Genomic DNA, 21,592 nt, shown 5'->3' on the forward strand with positions numbered 1-21,592 from the left:
ATTGCTTAAGCTCAGGAGTTTGAGACCACCCTGGGAAAAATGGGTGAAACCCCTTCTCTACAAAAAATACAAAAATTAGCCGGGCGTGGTGGTATGCACCTTATGTTCCCAGCTACTTGGGAGGCTGAAGTGGTAGGACTGCTTGAGCCTGGGAGGTGGATGTTGCAGTGAGCCGAGATTGCATCACTGCACTCCACATCCTGGGTGACAGAGTAAGACTTTCTCTCTCTCTCTCTCTCTCAAAACAAACAAACAAACAAAAATTCATAAAAGGCAACTTTTCTCTGAGATAAAAATGAGACAGCATACTTTTTTTTTTAATCATATACGTTTAAAATTTGTATTTTGATGTGGAGATCAATAGAAGTGGATTTCAGGATTTTGTACAATTTTTTTCTAAGGTTTTAATTAATTTATTGCAAAATGCTGTGAAAGGGCATGTGAATCATGTGGTGTGCCTTTTTCCTTTGAGCTGGCAAAGAGGGCTTTTGACACAGCTCCTGTGTTCTCATTGTGGACCTGGCCCAGTCATTCCTCCCAGACATCATTTGCAGAGAGACCCTTTGGTTTGAGGTTAGAATATCTATTGTAAAGTAAAGCCTGGTTAATCAAATTTATGTCATATGAGCCAGCAGTTATGCTAGGTAGTTTTATTTGATGGCGGGTGGGTCACCTGAGGTCAGGAGTTCAAGACCACCCTGGCTAACATGGTGAAACCCTATCTCTACTAAAAATATAAAAGTTAGCCGGGTGTGGGTTCAAGTGATTCTCCTGCCAGGAGGCGGAGGTTGCAGTGAGCCGAGATTGCACCATTGCACTCCAGCCTGGACGACAGAGTGAGACTCCGTCTCAAAAAAAAAAAAAAAAATTTAAATTACGTAAGTCATTTATGTGCACAGTGAGAAAGTCAAAGGATAAAAAAGTATATAAAATGATATAACTTCTCTAGTATCCAAAGAATCAACCATTAACAGTTTGGTATTCTCTATGAACTATTTTGCACATATAAAAACGGGCAGAAAACACAATTATATACATAAATGTATCCAGCTTTTTTAAAAAATGAAACTGAATCATAGTATATCTGGTCTGTAGCTTGCTTTTTTACCTCTACCTAATTGTATGCGAACTACTTTCTTAGCAGATCTTAAAAAAAAAAAAAGAAAAAGAGTGTTATTCAGATGAATGGATATATCATTATTTAATTATTCAGCCATATATTGATAGATATTTACAACGTTTTGTTTTTAGTGATTTGTTAGCATCTTCGAATTAAAAAAGAAAAACTGGATTCCAATTTGTAACTAGAAGTATTTTCAGAGGCCATTTATAGAGCGTGGTCCATACAAGAGTCTCCTAGATAAGGAAGTTACTACTTTGCTCAATAGATAGGACAAGCAAATCACAACAGGAAAAGGAGTGAACAATGCTAAGATCGAACGAAGCCTGTGTACCAAATAATTGAAGAGTCATATGACGTGAAGGAGAAAAGCACTCTTCAGTGGTGTCATGGAAATTGAAGTCTCAAGAACAAAGAATTTTACTCAATGAACATATTTGCTTATTTTGCATGGGCCCTATGTTTGTTTTAAAATAGGAATAAAGGCCAGGCACAGTGGCTCACGCCTGTAATCCCAACACTTTGGGCCACCAAGGTGGGAGCATAGCTTGAGGCCAGCCTGGACAGCATAGTAAGACTCTGTCTCTATAAAAAGTAAAAAAATTAGATGTGGGGGTCTGAACCTGTAGTCTGGAAGGCTGAGGCGGGAGAATTGCTTGAGCCCAAGGGTTTGAGGCTGCACTGAGCTATGATTGTGCCACTGCACTTCAGCCTGGGCAACAGAGTGAGACTCCAACTCTAAAAAATAATAATAATAAGATGAAAATGAAGAAATAAAATGAAAACATTTGAAATAATAGTAGAATGACACAACTTTAATGTCATAAGGATTTCTTTCTTATACAGTGTAGTGTTTGGGGGGCAGGTAAGGGATGGGTGTTATTTATTTCCTTTTGTAAAATTTCAAATAAAAGCCATAAGGAAATACTTTATGAAGTGGAGTAGCATGTGTGTATCTTGAAAAACTGAATAACCAGCCATTGTATATAGCAAGGTCATTAGCTGTTCTTGTCTTTTGTTTTAATAATTGTATGTGTAGAGTGCATCGTGTCACCCAGGGCAAAGGCAGGGAGCCATGACTTAGGCCAGTTCATTGTTAACCATGGTTTATTATCAACTGTAGTGTATGAGGGTGCTCTTAGTGAATTCAAACCTACAAAGGCAAAGTTGGTGACTAATTTTTAAAGTATTTTTCTCTTAGCAGTGACATTTTTCACTAAGACAAAATTTAAAATAGACTGGGCAGTCTGAGTGGCAGGGGCTTTCAAATGACTTTTCATACCTAGTGTAATAAACATGGAATCCCTCAATTAAGGAGAATGAATTGTGAATAGGGACGGGCTACTTTGGTACATGCCACCTGTTTGCTTACTGCTGTATTTGAAGACAGAAGTTTTATCATGTCTTTGCTAGCATCAGATATGGCTGTTATATCTTACAATAACTTTGTGTTGTTATTGTCATTCATTTTACTTATGGAGAGCCACCTAATGTTACCTGTAGTGGCTAAGCATGCTTTCCTCTGAGATGTAAGGAAGCCACACCAGAGCTGGTCTTTTCTGCTTTGCTCACTTCTTTTTTCTTAGTGCCTGGAATGTGGCAGGCACTTAGTAAATAATGTTAAATGTTATGAAGTATATTAGTCCATTTTCACGCTGTTAAATGAATGAAATGTATTAGTTCGTTCTCATGCTGCTGAAAACGAAAGACATACCCTAGACTGGGCAGTTTACAAAAGAAAGGTTTAATGGACTTACAATTCCACATGGCTAGGGAGGCCTCACAATCACAGCAGAAGGCAAGGAGGAGCAAGTCATGTCTTACATGGATGGCAGCAAGCAAAGAGAGAGAGCTTGTGCAGGGGAACTAATCTTTTTAAAACCATCAGATCTCATGAGACTTATTCACTATCACGACAACAGCATGGGAAAGAACTGCCCCCATGATTCTGCCCCCATGATTCTGTTACCTCCCACTAGGTCCCTCCCACAACACATGGGAATTCAAGATGAGATTTGGGTGGAGACACAGCCAAACCATATCATGAAGTAACAGAATATTTGCCTACCTGTAGCTTATGCAAATAGGAATTTGAATCACATAATAGGAAGCCCAGAGGCAGGTGGCTGCTACCATTTGTCATAAGCTCGAGGCAGCATCTCTGATTCTCCCGGCTTTTTTCTCATAATCACAAGATGACTGCCATAGCTCGACCATAGTGTTAAAGGCAGGAGAAAGCAGGATAGGGTGGTGTCAGCAGATATCTGCTCACATCTCAGGGGCCAGCCTCAGGTCACACAGCTGATGCTGACTACAAGGGGTGGAAATCAGCAGAGGCAGACGAAGGGGATTTTGAGGGGACTATGGTGGCTGAGTGGTGAAGCATTTTGGGATTGAATGCTGGGTACACCGCCACCTTCCTACACTGCCATTGTACCTATTGTTTAAATTTGTATTTCTTTTTTTTTTTTTGGAGATGGAGTCTCGCTCCATTGCCAGGCTGCAGTGCAGTGGCGTGATCTCGGCTTGCTGCAACCTCCACCTTCTGGGTTCAAGCGATTCTCCTGCCTCAGCCTCCTGAATAGCTAGGATTACAGGCACTCCAGCCGGGGTGACAGAGTGAGACTCTGTCTGTATTAAAAAAAAAAAATCAACAACAAGTGAGTTACTTCCAAGATACAGTGGGGGTACATTTATTGGGTAAATGCTCTTGATCCAAATGGGAAAAATTGGCCAAAACAAAGGGGCTACAGGCCCCATGCAAGACTGAAACCCAGCAGAACAGCCATTAAATCTTAAAGCTCCAAAATAATCTCCTTTGACTCCATGTCTCATATCCAGGGCATGCTGATGCAAGAGGTGGGCTCCCAAGGCTTTGGGCAGGTCTGCCCCTGTGGCTCTGTAGGGTACAGCCCCCATGGCTGCTTTCATGGACTGGTGTTGAGTGTCTGTGGCTTTTTCAGGTACATGGTACAAGCTGTCGGTGGACCTACCATTCTGGGGTCTAGAGGATGGTGGCCCTCTTCTCACAGCTTCACCAGGCAGTGCCCCAGTGGGGACTCTGTGTGGGCTCCAACCCCACATTTCCCCTCACATTGCCTTAGTAAAGGTTCTCCATAAGGGCTCCACTCCTGCAGCAGACTTCTCCCTGGACATCCAGGCATTTCCATACATCCTCTGAAATCTAGGCAGAGGTTTCCAGACCTCAGCTATTGGCTTCTGTGCACCCATAGGCCCAACATCATATAGAAGCTACTGAGGCTTGGGGCTTGTTCCCTCTGAAGCAACAGCCTGAGCTGTACCTTGGCCCCTTTTAGCTATAACTGGAGCTAGAGTGGCTGGGACACAGGGTGCCATGTCGTAAGGCTGCACAGAGCAGCAGGGACCCTGGGCCCAGCCCACTAATTCATTTTTTCTTCCTAGGCCTCCAGAGCTGTGATAGGACAGGCTGCAGGGAAAATATCTGAAATGACCTGGAGACATTTTCCCCATCGTCTTGGCGATTAACATTCAGCTCCTCTTTACTTATGCAAATTTCTATAGCTGGCATCTTGAATTTCTCCCCAGAAAATGGGTTTTTCCTTTCTACCACATGGCCAGACTGCAATTTTCCAAACTTTTATGCTCTGCTTCCCTTTTAAACATAAGTTCCATTTTCAGACCATCTTTTTATGAACACATATGACTTCATGCTGTTAGGAGCAGCCAGGCTACATCTTGACTGCTTTGCTGCTTAGAAATTTCTTCTGGCAGATACCCTAATCATCTCTCTCAAATTCAAAGTTCCACAGTTCCCTAGAGCAGAGGCACAATGCCTCCAGTCTCTTTGCTAAAGCATAGCAAGAGTTACCTTTGCTCCATTTCCCAGTAAGTTCTTCATCTCCATCTGAGACAACCTCAGCCTGGATTTTATTGTCGGTATCACTATCAGCATTTTGGTTAAAACTGTTGAGCAAGTCTCTAGGAAGTTCCAAACTTTCCCACAATCCTCCTGTCTTCTGAGCCCTCCAAACTGTTCTAACCTCTGCCTATTACCCAGTTTCGAAGTCGCTTCCACATTTTCAGGTATCTTCATAGCAATGCCCCACTCCTGGTACTGATTTTCTGTATTACTTCCATTGTTATACTGCTATAAAGAACTACCTGCATGGCTGGGCGCGGTGGCTCACACCTGTAATCCCAGCACTTTGGAAGGCTGAGGCGGGCAGATCACGAAGTCAGGAGATCGAGACCATCCTGGCTAACATGGTGAAACCCTGTCTCTACTAAAAATACAAAAAAAAAATTAGCTGGACGTGGTGGCAGGCGCCTCTAGTCCCAGCTGCTCGGGAGGCTGAGGCAGGAGAATGGCGTGAACCCAGGAGGCGGAGCTTGCAGTGAACCCAGATTGTGCTGCTGCACTCCAGCCTGGGCAACTGAGCAAGGCTCTGTCTCAAAAAAAAAAAAAAAAAAAAAAAAAAGGAACTACCTGAGGCAGGGTAATTTATGAAGAAAAGAGATTTAATTGCCTCACAATTCCACAGGCTTAATAGGAAGGATGACTGGGAGGCCTCAGGATACTTGAAATCATGCAGTTGGAAGGCAAAGGGGAAGGAAGGTTCTTCACGTGGTAGAAGAGAGAGAGCCAAGCAGGAAGTGCCACACACATTTAAATCATCAGATCTTGTGAGAACTCACTCACTGTCATGGGAACAGCAAGAGGGAAATCCACCCCCATGATCCAGTCACCTCCCACCAGGTCCCTCCTCCAATTTGACATGAGATTTGGGCGGGGACACAAATCCAAATCATATCAGGGGATTACATTTCATCATGAGTTTTGGAGGGGACAAATATTCAAACCATACCATCCCATGTTTCCCTGGGTTGATCTGTAAAATTTCAGCAGTGATTCCAGTGGCTCACTCCTTGGAACAGTCACTGTCAGTAGAAGTATGGAAGACCTGGCCGGGCACGGTGGCTCATGCCTGTAATCCCAGCACTTTGGGAGGCTGAGGAAGGTGGATCACCTAAGGTCGGGAGTTTGAGACCAGCCTGACCAGCATGGAGAAACCCCGTCTCTACTAAAAATACAAAAATTAGCTGGGCATGGTGGTACTTGCCTGTAATCCCAACTACTCAGGAGGCTGAGGCAGGAGAATTGCTTGAACCTGGGAGGCGGAGGTTGTGGTGAGCTGAGAGCGTGCCATTTCACTCCAGCCTGGGCAACAAGAGCAAAACTCTGTCTAAAAAAAAAAAAAAAAAAAGGAAGACCTGATTGGCTGGCCTGAGTCATAGTCCTCCATGTAGCTGGCTGGCCCTGAAGTAAAGTGATGGGCGGGGGGGGGGGGGGGTCATGGCAGAAGCACCTGGGATGGACTAGGGGTCACTGTTTCTGTTGTGGAAGCCAAGAGTGGGAACATGTGGAAACAACGAGTGTCTACCACAGACCTAAATTTATGCAGTTCTAGTTGAGCCTGTTTTTCTTTGATTTTTTTTCCGTTGCCTCAAAGTTTAGAAGTCTGTCATTTTTCAAAGATGTACTACAATTCTGTTTTATGCTGGATTTTGCTATGGTTTGGTATTTTTATACGTTGCACAGTCCTCCTAGAGTTAATATGAAATACGATGTCGAGTGAGTTAGTGTAATGCTAAGGGCCATGAGCTCTTGACCCAGATTGCCTGGCTCCACCATTTAACAGCTGTGATTATGAAATTTTCCTGTGCCTCAGTTTTCTCAGTGCTAAAAGTAGGGAAAATAGTTCTGCTATTTTGAATAATCTTCGTAGTTCAATGAGAAAATATATGCAATAATGTTAGTAGAGAACCAAGCAGAGTGTTTGTACCTAGTAAATATTAGCTGCCATTATTATTATTGTTGTTCTTTGTATTTCCTCTCCCCAACCTCTATTCTCTCATGTCGAGGGCAGAACCCAGGTTGGCTCTTCTTTTTTGTCCTGCTTTCTTTGTCAGCTTGTCACTTGCATTCTCTCGGCTAGTATCACCCTTGCGTAAAAGCAATTCAGTCAGGCAATGAAGAAATATTTACACAGAGCTTAAACCATGCGTGTTTTCTTTGAGGCAGTGGTCCATTTTATCAAATCAAATAAGTAACATAATCAACTTTTGGTTTCCTTACCTCAGGTGCAGTACTTTAAGAAGGTAGTGTGGAGGAAATAATATATATACAAGGAATTAATTAGTATGAAGTTGATCCTCAGAAAATATACCAAATGGACAGAATTTAATGTAGCATTCTCTAATTTTTATGTAATTACATATATGAAAGCATATAAATAATATATATTTTTAAAGTGTAAAATGCATAAAAAGAAAGTAAAACTCCATCATAACCCCACTTCCTAGAAATAACCAGTGTTTACAAATTGATGTCTCTTAGGCTGCTTTCTATACAGATACATACACATTGTAATATAACTTAAGATATTTCATTTAAATAGTCACAAGGAGGAAAGGTTTAACTTCCCTAAAGAAATGTATGTACTTTCCCCCCAAGTTCTGGCACTCGGAATCCCGAGAAATCGGTGGAGGCTGTTCTGTGTAATCTGATGAGAGTGCAGCTGGAAGAGGCAGGCTGCGTGGTTTTACATGACATTAACTAGGGATGTGGGGAAGTGGATCATGATGAGATTGAATAGCTGATGCAGTTATGGAAGGTGAGAAGGTTTGCTCAGCAGGAGAGAGATTTTCAATAGTAAGGTGAATTTTAGGCAGAAACAGACAACCAGGTAGTGAGCAACCAGAGGGAATCCATGGGAAATGGCCCTGGAAGACCACCACCAGCAAGTATCTGTCCATCTGACAGCAGTTTATGGAAACTCCCTTGAGTGAGGGGCAAGGGTCAGTCCTGGCCAGGGTCACAGGTACCTGCTGGAATCTGGGATGGAAGCATGTGGTCACTTGTGCTGTTACTCTGACTTGTCTAGTTCTCCCCTATCCAGGCACAGGATACCATCACACTTCTCCTTTCCTGTCAGGTTAGATGTTTTTAGCTAATTGGCCTTGTCCAATAGAGTATGCGTGGAGACCTTGTAAATCTCTGCCTGAGTGTCCATTCTCCCTCTTCCTGGTACTGCAGAAGAGGTACTAGAGCAAGTCTGTCCAACCTGTGGGCCTCATGCAGCCCAACACAAATTCGTAAACTTTCTTAAAACATTGAGTTTTTTTTGCAATTTTTTTTTTAGGTCATCAGCTATTGTTAGGTGTTTTGTTTGTTTGTTTGTTTGTTTTTTGTCATCAGCTATTGTTTTTGATGTGTGGCCCAGGGAAACCAAAAGATTGGACACCCCTGTACTAAAGGCTCTCCCACTCATGTGCCTGAGTGAAGATAGTGTAGAACAGAGCCTCAGCCGGCCCACGTGGCCATGAAGCATGATTAAAAAATAAGCCTTGGCTATTTTAAGCCAGTGAGATCTGGGGCATTGTTTGTCATTGCAGCAAAACATAGCCTCTTCGTGATTGATAGTGGTGTCATCCTTTAGCCTCAACCCTGCAAAACCAATTTACCTGTTCCTGGGGCTGGTATGAGTTACAGGTGAGCTGGGCCAAGGTGAAATTCTGATGTAGCTTCTGTAGATTGGCAATCTTAAGCTCCTACCTAATTGAAAATAGTAGGTTTATTTTGGTATATAAAATATATTAATGGCCTCCTATTTTTTCATATATTATGGAAATTTGAAAGTAAAAAGGCTGAAAACAGGATAGATACAGATGTTTTGTAAGGCAGTGAGGACAGCACCATAAAACAATAGGTCTGTGCTGGGCCTTTCTCCCATAGACACTAGCAGTGCAGGGCTGATGCCTCAGGTACCTGGTGCCCCCAGCATACCAGCCATAGGCCTTTTGCCTCTTTCAGCGGGTACTGTGGCTGATACTTTTGGAACCCACAGTCATTAGTCTATCTGTGCACTATAAATCCCCTAGTACATACAAGGTGTGGGAAGAGATTTAGCAGTTCTCCAAACCAAGCTACCAACCAGAGCAAGCAGGCTCCTGTTGGCTAGTTCACAATGTCCCCCCTTTCCCCCTCCTCCTCACCCACCCACTGTGATCTCTGGAGTAAGCTCCAGCCCTCACCCAGTTCACTACCCTTAAGGAGTGAGCCCTATGAGGAAGGAGCATGGGCACTTACTGTGTCCACTGGGGTTTTGAAGGCCTCCACCTCACGATGAAGTCAGAGGATGCTTCTGTTTAGCACTGGCCTGCATTGCTGCAAATGCCAGCCTTTCCCTTCTTACTAATTTTTAAAAAAGACTTTCTGAGGTGGAGGAGGTGGTCATAGGAGACAGCAGCTTAGTATAATTAGTTAAGGTGGAAAGGCAATTTGTACAAAATTCAATTGTTCTTCTGTAAGAACCACCACTATAGATTCAATAAAATTGTTTTCCATGAATAGAATTTTCTTATCTTTAAATGCCTTGACAAAATTACAAAACCAATGTGACCTCTCAGTGTACTGGTATTTGCTTTGTTTTGGTAAAATGACTTTGCCACTCCCTAAGTGACAAGCCAGTGTATTAGTCTGAGGCTCGGGTTATTTTTCTCTTAGAGTTGTCAGACATTTTCTGAGGGAGAAAGAGCCTGGATTTGTGTATGTATGTGTGTGAACGTTGTGTGGATACAGGTGTATGCAACTGCCAGTAACTTCCTTTTACAGGGATTGATGTTTTCACTTATAAAATAGATGCTTTTCTCTGCCTCAGTTTTGCAGCTGTATAGATTAAATCCTAATGTAGTGAGGAGTCTGAAGATTGGTAGTTTATTTTAGGACTTTTGAAGTAATAGAAAAAAGGGCAGAGGCAAGAAGTGTTGTTTCTAGGCAGTGAATGACCTTATGGGCTTATCTTGCTAACCCTTGGCAGTTTTCATCTGACTTGTTTTTACAGATGCTGAACAGCTAATCCAGTGACCTGAGGAAGGAAGCACTTGCCATTCATCCTCAGCTGAGTTCTGTTTCAGCATTTTACATGATGTTACAGCCAATGATTTGGACTTTTAGTTCTCCTTTAGTTCATTGCCTTGAAAACTTCAATGTGTATGTGAAATACCTGTTCACATGCAGGTCCTGATTCACTGGAACTGGAGTAGAGCCTGAAGTTCTGCATTTTAACAAGCTCGCAGGTGCTGCTGCTAGTCCAAGGACCACACTTGAGTTAGAATCAGTGAAGTGTACTTACTGGTGGTGGTAAATGCTGGCCTCAGACCATACTGCCTGAGAGCATATTTCAAGTCCAGCTGCTGGGAGATCAGGCACTTCATATATGTGTACCTTTACGTAAAAAATAATCATACATAACGCTTATTGAATCTTTCTGTGTGCCAGACAGTTTTTGTTTTATTTCTCACAACCTCTCTATTTGTGGGTGAGACTTGCTCAAAGTCCCAAGTTAGTAGTTCCGCAGCCAGAATTCATACGCATTTGTCTGACATCAGACCCCATCCTTGGAACTCTTACACTGTACTCAAAGTTCTTTAGCATTCATGTGGATTTTGACGAAAGAACACTCTAAAAGAGCTTGAGAACTTTACTTCTCTCTGCCTCCAACTTCCCAGTCACCCATGACACTCAGGTAATTCTAACTTAGCTGTTCAGATCCCAGTGTTCAGGCAAGAGAAGGTGCTAGCTACCATTGTAGGCTGTTGTCTAATAGTCTGTTTTGCCTCAAAATTGCATAACACAAATCACATTTAACCAGATAAAGTGTTTACTAATAAACTTGGAATTAACTGTGTGATCAGTTTATTGAGATTTACCATTTTGATAAAATTTACCAAATTAAAAAAACATTTTCTGTAAATTGTTTAAAAATTTACTGAAGTGCATTATTGTAAAGATATTTTTATACATTGGCATGATTTATAGGCTTTTCTTGAATAAGTACCTGTCGGTTAAAAAAAGTTGAACAGGCACCCCAATAAATGCCATATTTATATGTTATATACTACTGTGCCAATAAAAGTATATACATTACAGTCAACCCAAAAGAAATTGTGAAAGCATGAGATGTCAGTGAAGTACAGTATTTTTAATGTCTTGTCAATCAGATGGATTCATTCTATTATACAGTAACATCTCAAGGTGTAGTGTGTGTGTGTAGATCCATATCTAAAATGGTCATTTTGGTCATTTCTTTCTTGATAATTTTATTTTTTTGGCCAATGTCTTGTCAGATCTGATCAGATCATCTTTGCATTTACTCCATATATGGCTGGTGAAGAATCCATTCTGGGAGTAGAAAAAATGTCACCTCTGCCATTTTCTTGTTTTTGCTCATGCTTAATTTGTTTTATTTTCACTCTTTGGTTTTTTGGCAGTGATGTTTTAAAACTACTTGTTCATTTCCTGCAGTTAGTTGAGCTAGATTCACAACTCAGACGCACACCTACCTGGGTGGATGTGTGCAACAGAGCTCAGTAAGCTACCCGAGGTGTGTGTTATAGATGGTGCCTGGCCCCTGTGTACCTGCCTGAGGTAGGGAAACCAAACATTATACAGTACAATGTACTGTATAATGTAAAAGAATGATGACATTTCAGTTCTTAGCAGAGAACCGTTGATACAGGTGTTCTAGGCTATGTACTGAAGTAAGTAAGCAGAAAATAGCTTTTCTGGATTAAGAAGATAAAACCTGCAGGTATTTCCAGGTTGGCCGCCTTTTATGTTTGTTTGGGTTTGTTGTTGTTGTTGTTGTGAGACAGGTTCTCTTGTACCTGGGCTGTAGTGAAGTGGCATGATCACGGCTCACTGCAGCCTGGACATCACGAGCTCAAGTCATCCTCCCACCTCAGCCTCCCAAGTAGCTGGGATTACAGGCACGCACCAACCATGCCCAACTAATTTTGGTATTTTTTGTAGAGACGGGGTTTCACCATGTTGCCCAGGCTGGTCTCGAACTCCTGGGCTCAAGCGAGCTGTCAGCCTCGGCCTCCCAAAGTGGTAGAATTACAGGCATGAGCCACCGCACCTGGCCAGCCCTCTTTTATGAAGCTGTTTTTCCCTGGCAACTAACAAGAACTGTATAAAACATAGTGCATATGTGTGCACGCACTGTTTGCTTTTATCTGTGGAACATATTGTGTGTCAGAAGTGTGAAGTGACCCACAACTCAAGAAGTAAAATGTGAATGTTAGACAATAGTTAGTGATGAAAAATGGAGTTGTGCCGAGCCTCTTTCATCTGGAAGCACTGCAGAAAACCCGTGCAGAGTCAAGCTGTGGGCCCAGGGTGTGGTCAAGCCCTTCTAAGCATGTGGCAGGTAGAGTCAGCTCTGGACATGAAGGAGCTCATCTCCGTCTGTAGTGCATCTGAGCGCTGGCTCTGCATTCATTTCCTCTCAGGTGCTAGTGTTGTGACTAGCTCTGTACTTTTGGAATTGCTCTCTAGTAAATGGATACAACACCTCCTCACTTTTTTTTTTTCATTTAAAAAAATATATAGGACTTTATAATTTTGAGTGATCATTGGTTTTTGTAAGAGTGTTTCCATCTGTATCTCAATATGGTTGAAAATTAAACAGTCAAAACCAGTGTGGTATTCTAAACTGATGTTTTGGATTCTGAATGTTGGCACTAGCTCTACAAATAAGTGCTGGAAAGGTCTTAAACAAAACTTCGGTGTATATTTTTCTGTATGCAAAATGCCCCCTGATTTATGAGAAAGTTGTGAAGGTTTCCATGGATATTATGAGGACAAGTTAAATAAAATTCTTTTGAGCTGCTTTGAGCTTCTCAGAAGTCTAAAAGAAAACCAAAAAACAAAACATTGCCTAAACCTAGCTCTTCCTTTACTCACCATAGGGAGCTTTTCCTGTCCTGGCATCCCATGCCCCCACACCCTACTCCCACCCCTTCCCCACCCCTCAGTTACCCTTCAGCTTTGTCATATTCCCAGTGTGGCAACACTGGACTGCAACTTTCAGTATCTCCAGTGCCTGGCACAAGGTTAATGCTCAGCTGTTATCTGAATTAGAGTTTAGAGAGGATGTGGATGGAGTCACAGATTGGTTTTTCTTTTAATTCAATTGGGAGATAGCGTTGACTGTCATTACTGTTACAAAATTATTTGTATGAATTGAGGGAAGTGCAGACTGTCTGAGAAAACAAATGAAGACTGGTGTTCTGAATAGAGAATCATACTCATATTAAAATTAACTGGACTTTCTCACTTCCCAATTAAAGGGGGTAATTAAATTAAAGCATTTTAGACATTGTTGGAATATCTTTGATAACTCAAAAACATTGTACATTTTGTTGTAGATCAGTTTTTTAAAGACATGTTTATTTGGAAGATAATGCCATATTAAAGGTCTGAACTAAGCTGTTAGCTTTCAAGCCTTAAGTTTAGAAAGTATACAGTGTACATTTTGAAATGGCAGTTGATTTTGTAAAAGGTCTTCAGGTTATTTTTGTAGCTATATCCAAAAATAAATGATGACTATTGGAGTTATTAGAAAGCAAATTATCTCTGTGCCAGAATGCTGGCTTTGGGAGTTTTTTTTTTTTTTTTTTTTTGACAACTTATGTTGGGAGAATAACAACCGATAACAGCACACAATAAACATCTCGATGATTTGTTTTGTGTTTACTTAAAACAAGTTTATATATTTATAGTCTTGTTCTCAAGTGGCTGACATGAACAGTAAAAGTGATTACTGGAAAACTTGTGGGAATGAATATCCAGCAATTGCCGGAAAGCTGATGGTTAACTGGAAATTTAAGTCATTAAAAATCTTCCCAGTGGTTTGCTATGTGCTGCTTGAGCTAGACCAGCTTTCTGCAGCCCACCCCATCCACTGAGCTCCCGAGCTCTGCTTGAAAGCAGGTGAGGACCCTTGCTCATTCCCTACTTGGTCTTCTATTCTACTGTTCCCCTTCCCAAGCTGCAGTCTGTCCTACCAGGATAAGTTCCTTGTCGTGGCCCGTTTTCTACAGTGAGTGTCTCCAGAGACACTTTTTCTTTTTGAGATGGAGTTTCGCTCTTGTTGCCCAGGCTGGAGTGCAATGGCGTGATCTTGGCTCACCACAACCTCCACCTCTCGGGTTCAAGCGATTCTCCTGCCTTAGCGTCCCGAGTAGCTGGGATTACAGGCATGCGCCCCTATGCCCAGCTAATTTTTGTATTTTTAGTAGAGACGGGGTTTCTCCATGTTGGTCAGGCTGGTCTTGAACTCCTGACCTCAGGTGATCCGCCCGCCTCGGCCTCCCAAAAAGTAGAAGGAGCTGTTTCCGCCCGGTTTTGAACCGGGGACATTTCGCGTGTTAGGCAAACTTGATAATTACTACGCTATGGAAACCCTGAGACATTTCTAATTAGCCCTGCTTAACTAGTATTTTAATTCGGGCGTCTCATTGCTCAGGTATGTTCCTTTTGCCTTAGTCACCTAGATATCTTGTAGTCAGTCAGCTAGTTTAGGTTTCTAGCTAAAACAACAACAACTCTTCTCATTAGAATTCACTCGTGTGCGTGTGTGGCGTCTTTACATGTAAACTTAGGAACTGCATCTAGGTTTGAGTGGTTGGTGCCACCACCGTGTGGCTATGGGATGTTGGACAAAACACCTAACCTCCCTAAGTCTCAGTTTCCTATTTTGGAAGATAAGAATGGCAACATTTGCATCATATGGTAGTTAGGAGAATCAAAAGCTCTTACCCACCACACTCTCCTAATGTCTGATGTGGAAATGTCAATCTCCACTCATGCTCCGGCTCTCTTCAGTTTGCTGGAACCTTTCTTATGGTGAGTTCATTGTACTTTTAGGATATTGGATGTCCTTGAAGACCAGAATGTCTACTGCAATACAGATCAGCTTTCATTTAGATTTTTCTTCCTAGCAGCATCTCCTGTGGTGTTAAAAGATCCTGACTTCTGCAGAAAGATGGTAGAAAGTTCCATAGCCCTTTCGTAAGTATTGAGTGATAGTTTCTAACCATACCTGCTTCTTAGGTTTGAAGTGTTCCATGGAGATGCTTGGAAGATGTTAGGCCAGGGATCTCTTTGGTGTATGTTACATTTTTTCTGTAACATATAAAATAAAACCCTTAAGAATAATGTATTGAGGATATGTACATGTATAATTAAGGTATAAAAATGCCTGTGAATTGGCCAGGTGCGGTGGCTCAGACCTGTAATCCCAGCACTTTGGGAGGCCAAGGCCGGTGGATCACAAGGTCAGGAGTTTGAGACCAGCCTGACCAACATGGTGAAACCCCGTCTCTACTAAAAATTCAAAAATTAGCCGGGCGTGGTGGTGCACGCCTGTAATCCCAGCTACTCAGCAGGCTGAGGCAGGAGAATTGCTTGAATCCAGGAGGTGGAGGTTGCAGCAAGCCGAGATTGCACCACTGCACTCCAGCCTGAGCGACAGAGGAGACTCTGTCTCAAAAAAAGAAATGCCTGTGAATTAAAAACATGAAATGTCCATAAGGTCATTTTTTTCCTCAGACAAGAAAAGATTGAGGTCTGAGAGGAATACACAGGGCTCTGGATAGTACTGGTGATATTTTAAGCCGAATGAGAACATTTCATAGTAAATTTTTCTTTAAACTGTTATATATGTCATAAATATTGCCTAAGATTTTTAAGTTAAAAAAAAAAGTCTATGGAGAGAGTTTAACCTTCTTTCAGCTTCACTTACCTGAAACAAGGTAATAGTCATGGCAGTACCTCCTTCTAAGATGTTTGTGGAGCTAAAATAAGCTATGTAAAATAATGTATGTAAAAATGACTTAAACTTATTGTTGCTGAAATAGATTGTTTAAATTCACTGTCTAACAAGATAGTTTTTTCAGATGTATGAGAAGATGGAAGTAAAATATGGTCATTGTGGGAAAATCAGAAAATAAGGAAAAGTTTAAAAATCATTTATAACACACCTGTTGGGGTGATCAGACCCAACACCAGGTCGTGGGGGTGATGAAGTCCAGCGGAGTCAAAGGAATTAGAAAAGACAGTTTGAAAGAGAAAGTAGGTCCAGGGGGCCATCGCTAGTGTATAGAGGCTGCGAAGGCCCCGAGCTCTGGGAGCCCAGACTATTTATTGGTGATCAAACAGGTGTTGAGAATGTGGGGGTCAAAAGGGCACCGTTGCATTAAGCACATGGTTTACAGCTGTGACGGTTTAGCATATGCTCTGCTACTTGAGATAATGGAGAGCAGGTTCTTTTAACTCAAGATACGATCGATCCTGGGAGAGCAAGGAGCAAGGAGCCAGCAAGTCTAGACACATTCCAGAGCCACGAGCCCTGGATTCTATCCAAGCCACAAGGGGTTTTATGCCCTGGGCTGAGATTATGGTGCGTCAGGGTAGCCTTCCACCCTTTAGCACAGAGCTTGGCGTTCCAAAGGCCACAAGGAGTTTTAGACCCTGGATCCCGGACATGTTCCAAGAATCTTTTACATTATGTCAGACGTACAAGCCTTCCCTCGGCGTCTCCCAACACTCAGCTTTTCTCCCAACACATACCACCAGGAACATCTTAGTTTATTTCTCTTTAGTGTGATTTTATTTTCTTTCCTCAGAACCAGAACTAATTGGTACAGTTGTTTTCTAGGACATTTTTGCATTGTAGAAGTATGACAGCAAGAACACATGCTTAAAAAGCAAAGAATGAAGTGGCTCCTCTGAGTGTTCCACCAGGTGCTCCTTGGGCAGGCGTCTCTCCCCTCTGTGTGTCCTCCCTGAATGCACCTGTTTGGTGCTTCCTGAATACTCATTGGCTGAGTGATTGACGGCCACAGGTGACAGCTTGGTTAACAGGTGCTCTGAACAAGAGAGAGAAGACAGAGCCTCTTGGACCCTGACCTAACCTTGAACTTGCTTTGTGACCTTAGGAAAGCTTATTCACCTCATTAGCCTACCTTTCCTCATCTGTGAGCCAGAGCGCTAAACATTTATGTTTAGAGCTAAACAGATGTCTGTTTTAGCTCTAAATTAACTATTAATACTAATAACTATTAGATACACCAAGGGTATTTAGTTGAGAGTGAGTGAAAAGAAGTGATGAGGAAAAATGTGAATTTCACAAGTTTTCAAAGTGATTTGCAACCTCAATGAATAGTGCATGTGATTGAACATACTTTCCAGTAGAATTTTTACTCAGGAGTTTGCAGCTATGATGAGTGGAAAAGAATAGAAGTTAGAGTCATAGGGGGTACTATTCCACAGGATTTTGAGGCAGATGAATGCCTGAATATGGTCAAAAGATGAAAGTATTAACTGTTGGGTTTCCTCCAGACCGTAATTATAATGTAGCTCTTCAGCATTGTTTTATCTTGCTTTAATGGAAGAATCTTGCTGCCACTTAATAGATGAGAAGCATGGAATGGTAGTTTCGCATTCATATCAGATTTGGTGTGGAGTTCTCTTTTTCCTAATTCAGGCCTGGCTAATAATATAAACTCTATCCAATAAGAAGATATATTATTTTCTGACAAAAAAGTTTGGAAAATACAGGAAGGAATGTGTAACTGTGTTTCCTGGTACATGTCCTAAGGAAGCTGGGACTAGAAGGTCACCCCCCAGCACATGCAGGTTCAGAACTGGTTAGAGGCACGGCGGTCCCCAGATTCCAGGGCTTTGACCACAGATCTGTTTTCTGAGTTCCTTTATTATCTCTAGGCCATTTCATTCACAGATTCTTGCCAACCAACTGAGATTAATTGAATTGTGTTTGAATGAGAACTGGATTTGTGAACATTCAAATGACAGAAATAAATTTGGCTATCTGAAAGTAAAATCTAAAGTTTTCTTCACATGTAGTTAGTGTTTCAGAGGGCTTAAGAGAAACTCAGTAATAGTAAAGACTACCCAACTAAAAATGGGCAAAGAATCTGAATAGACATTTCTCAAAAAACACACAAATGGCCACCAAGCACATGAGAAGATCCTCAGCATCATTAACCATCAGGGAAATGCAAATCAAACTGCTGCACACTCACCAGGGTGGCTGTCATTTTTTAGAAGACAGGCAATAGCAAGTATTAGAATTTGGAGAAACTGGGAACCTCAGCCATTGCTAGTGGGGATGTAAATTGGTGCATCATTTTGGAAACCAGTCCTGTAGTTCCTCAAAAAGTTGAACATAGAATTATCATTTGACCCAGCAACTCCACTCCTAGGTATAGACCCAAGAAAAATGAAACATGTTTATACAAAAAAAAAAAACTTGCACACAAAAGTTCATAGCAGTATTCATAATAGCTAAAAGTTGATGAACAGATCAACAAAATGTGGTCTCTCAATACAGTGGAATGTTACTGGGCTATATTTAAAAGGTAAACACCGATACATGCTACAACATGGATAAACCCTGAAAACATGCTAAGAGAAGGAAGCCGGTCACAAAAGAGCACATATCATATGATTCCTTTTATATGAAATGTCCAGAGTAGGCAAATCTGTAACAACAGAGAATTGGTTGCTTAGGGCTGGAGGGAAATATCGTGGGGTTGGTTGGTGGTAGCTAAAAAGTACAGGGCTTTGAGGGTTGAGGTAGATGTTCTAAAACATATTTTAAAGGTTGTACAACTCTGTGAATATACTAATAACCATTGCATTGTACACTCACAATGGGTGAATTACATATGTGAATTTTGTCTCAATAAAGCTGTTATCCACCCCCTTATCATTTGAATCAGTTTTAACATCTTACTCTTGAGAGAGAGAGAGGGAACAGATAACGGTTAATCATCTTTCAAGAATAGTTTAATAGAACAAAAGCTACAAAGTTCTCAGTCTGGTGTGGAACATTTGCGTGACGGAGCGCAGTGTACCGTATGGGCCGGGACTGTGCAGAAGGTGCTGCACGCAGAGCAAGCGGGAGTGCTTGGAACTTCAGGGAAGGCTTTACTCACCAGGCAGCAAGGGGCAGAAGGGTGTTCCTGGCCAAGGGTGGCACGAAGCATGTGGTGATGTTGCTTTTTAAGTTACAGAGGTGGGTAGGGGGTGCAAGTGGTGGGAGACAGGTCTGGAAAGGGAGATTACCTTTCAAAACATTTATCTTTTATTAAAGAGGAAACTGTATATGTAAATACTGTGCTGAAGCAGTCTTTATCTTCTGGAGTTTTGAGTTTGTGAATTAATAACACAGAGCTCTCATTTGCTGAATGTTTGCGGTGTGCCTGGCCCCGGTCTGAGGTCCTTTCTTAAGATACTCCTCACAACTCCGTGAGGGGTGTGCTACCATGGCTTGCGTCAAGCAGACGAGGAAAGGGGCAGCAAGAGGGTCCTGGTGGCCACAGCTGTGCAGCTGGGGAGTGAATGACGAGGCCCGGAGTCAGAGCCAGGCAGCCAGACTCCAGAGCCCGACTTCCTCACCACTGACCTCCCGGTGACATCTCTGGGGGCAGCAGTCTGCAGAACCATTGTTCTAGTTGAATTTCTTCCAGCCTCTTTTTCAGGGTGCTTTTGGTTCGTTAAAATGACCACATGTGTCTACAATTAAATTGGCAATCACTTTGTTTTTCTTGCACAATTGTAGTTGTTGCTGGTTCACTTAATAAATTGCAGAATAAGAACAGAGTGGTGATAATCACAGGGATTTCTTCCTTGAGCTGTGTGTATTTAGTGTTCATTCAAATTACATTTGTTTTAGGTTGAGAGAAATCCTTCTGAATAGTGATGACATTGGTTGTTCCCTGAGATGGCTTCTTGTGTAAATCTATCAACACCCTTTGGAGGGCTCCTGACTCAGAAGATGAACGTCCTTGGGATGGGCAAAGTGATGCTTGTTTTGCCTTCCCTAAAAGCAGTTCTAGGTGTAAGAAGTGATGTGACTGACTTAGGGCCTTAGATTATGGCCCAAATGTAGGCTTTCCGCAGTTCTGCCCTATGTTTTTTTGTGTAGATTTTCCTGCCTTTAATAACTTCACTGATAATAGTAACACTCTAAAATGAGAGAACATGTCTTATATTGGAGAGGGTAATAGGTTGGTATTTTTTTGAACCATCAAAGGCCTAGGTCAAAACTAACCCTTTCCTCTGACTTCTTAGTCAAAGAACATACACTTTAGCTAATACCCCAAGACAGAAGTTCTTTGGTGCTGAGAGTCAACGAGAGTCACGTTCTCCTTGAAAAGGGAAGGGAAGCTCTATACCTGGATAACTGCGCAGATCCATGGCCCCATAGCACAAAATTCGGGCAACTGAGAACCCAGCTGGCCCTCAGCTGGTAATTCCTCAACATTCTGGTATGTCCTAACATTGCCAAATAGGCTGGAAGGATTTAGAGAACAGGAAGTAAGCTACTGGGAGATAAGGCTGCAGCTGTGAATTATAGACAGGGGAGGAAATGAGAATAACAGCATTAGCAGTTTGGCTTTATTTTTAAACCAAAAATCACTGGAAAGATTTCTGTCTCTAATTTAAGGGTGTTACTCACCTTTTCGTTTATACTAGTTGGAACTCTTAGCAAAGTATGTAAATGGGACTATGTTTCCATGTACTGCTGCATCTCAACTGATTAAGAATCTTTTTTTTTTTTTTTTTAGAGGTGGAGTCTTGCTCTGTCGCCCAGGCTGGAGTGCAGTGGCATGATCTCGGCTCACTGCAAGCTCCGCCTCCCGGGTTGATGCCATTCTCCTGCCTGAGCCTCCCGAGTAGCTGGGACTACAGGTGCCCGCCACCACGCCCAGCTAGTTTTTGTATTTTTAGTAGAGACGGGGTTTCACCGTGTTAGCCAGGATAATCTCAATCTCCTGACCTCGTCATCTGCCCTCCTCTGCCTCCCAAAGTGCTGGGATTACAGGCGTGAGCCACCGCACCTGGCCACTGATTAAGAATTTCTAAAAGATGAAATTGAGTCTGTGAACATTTCGTTTATCCAACAATGGCAACTGTGTTGTCATAAGACCAAAAAATCTTTAATTTCACATTAGAAATCATTTAAAAATATGTTTTGCCTCCACTCTTTTGTGTTTGTGTCATGCTATGACTGTGCAGCCTTTTTCATGGAGAGGTTTGTTTTTGATGGATGTTAAAGGCAAAAATGTAAATAATGTGGCTAGCCTCTCTCCTCTGGAGTATGACATCTTGTCATCAAGTATTATTTTACAGAGAGGGTCATAGTGGATGAGTATTCATTGGTATTACATTTAAATAAGGAAATAATTTAAAAATTGATCAGTCATGAACAACGTGTTCTTAATTTGTCATGTTCTATTCCACAGTGGCCATTCTGAAGTACATGAATGACTATGGGCTTAAATAACTAATGTGTTAGGGACCAAATTGTAGCCACATGCACATTTGTGGATTCTAGTGCTTGGGTCAAATCATTGGCAGATCTGAAAGATGTCTGTGAAGTGGGCTTTTATTTACCATTTGGAAATCCTAAATTTTATGACATGTTCAATGTCATTTAAGGACTTTTGTTGATGTTGGTCTAACTTAAAAAAAAATCAGTAATTCTAATACAGGATTTTTTAAACTAAGCTAAAAAAATGAATCTGGGTTTGTTGCCCTGCTCCCCACATGAG

The 21,592-nt window shown here is 41.8% G+C and overlaps 1 protein-coding gene and 1 long non-coding RNA gene across 11 annotated transcripts in view; one reads left to right on the forward strand and one right to left on the reverse strand.

The window, feature by feature from the left end:
• Positions 1-21,592, forward strand: part of TULP4 (TUB like protein 4) — a 277,110-nt gene that overhangs the window by 154,993 nt on the left and 100,525 nt on the right. The gene's annotated exons all lie outside the window — the stretch shown is intronic.
• On the reverse strand, positions 5,603-10,556 carry LOC129144416 (uncharacterized). The gene is made up of 3 exons (XR_008548850.1): positions 10,168-10,556; positions 8,627-8,717; positions 5,603-6,345 (listed from the first exon to the last, which is right to left on the reverse strand). It is a non-coding gene; the product is annotated as an uncharacterized LOC129144416 (long non-coding RNA).

This window comes from Pan troglodytes, chromosome 5 (assembly GCF_028858775.2).
Source record: "Pan troglodytes isolate AG18354 chromosome 5, NHGRI_mPanTro3-v2.0_pri, whole genome shotgun sequence".
Lineage (NCBI taxonomy): Eukaryota > Metazoa > Chordata > Mammalia > Primates > Hominidae > Pan > Pan troglodytes.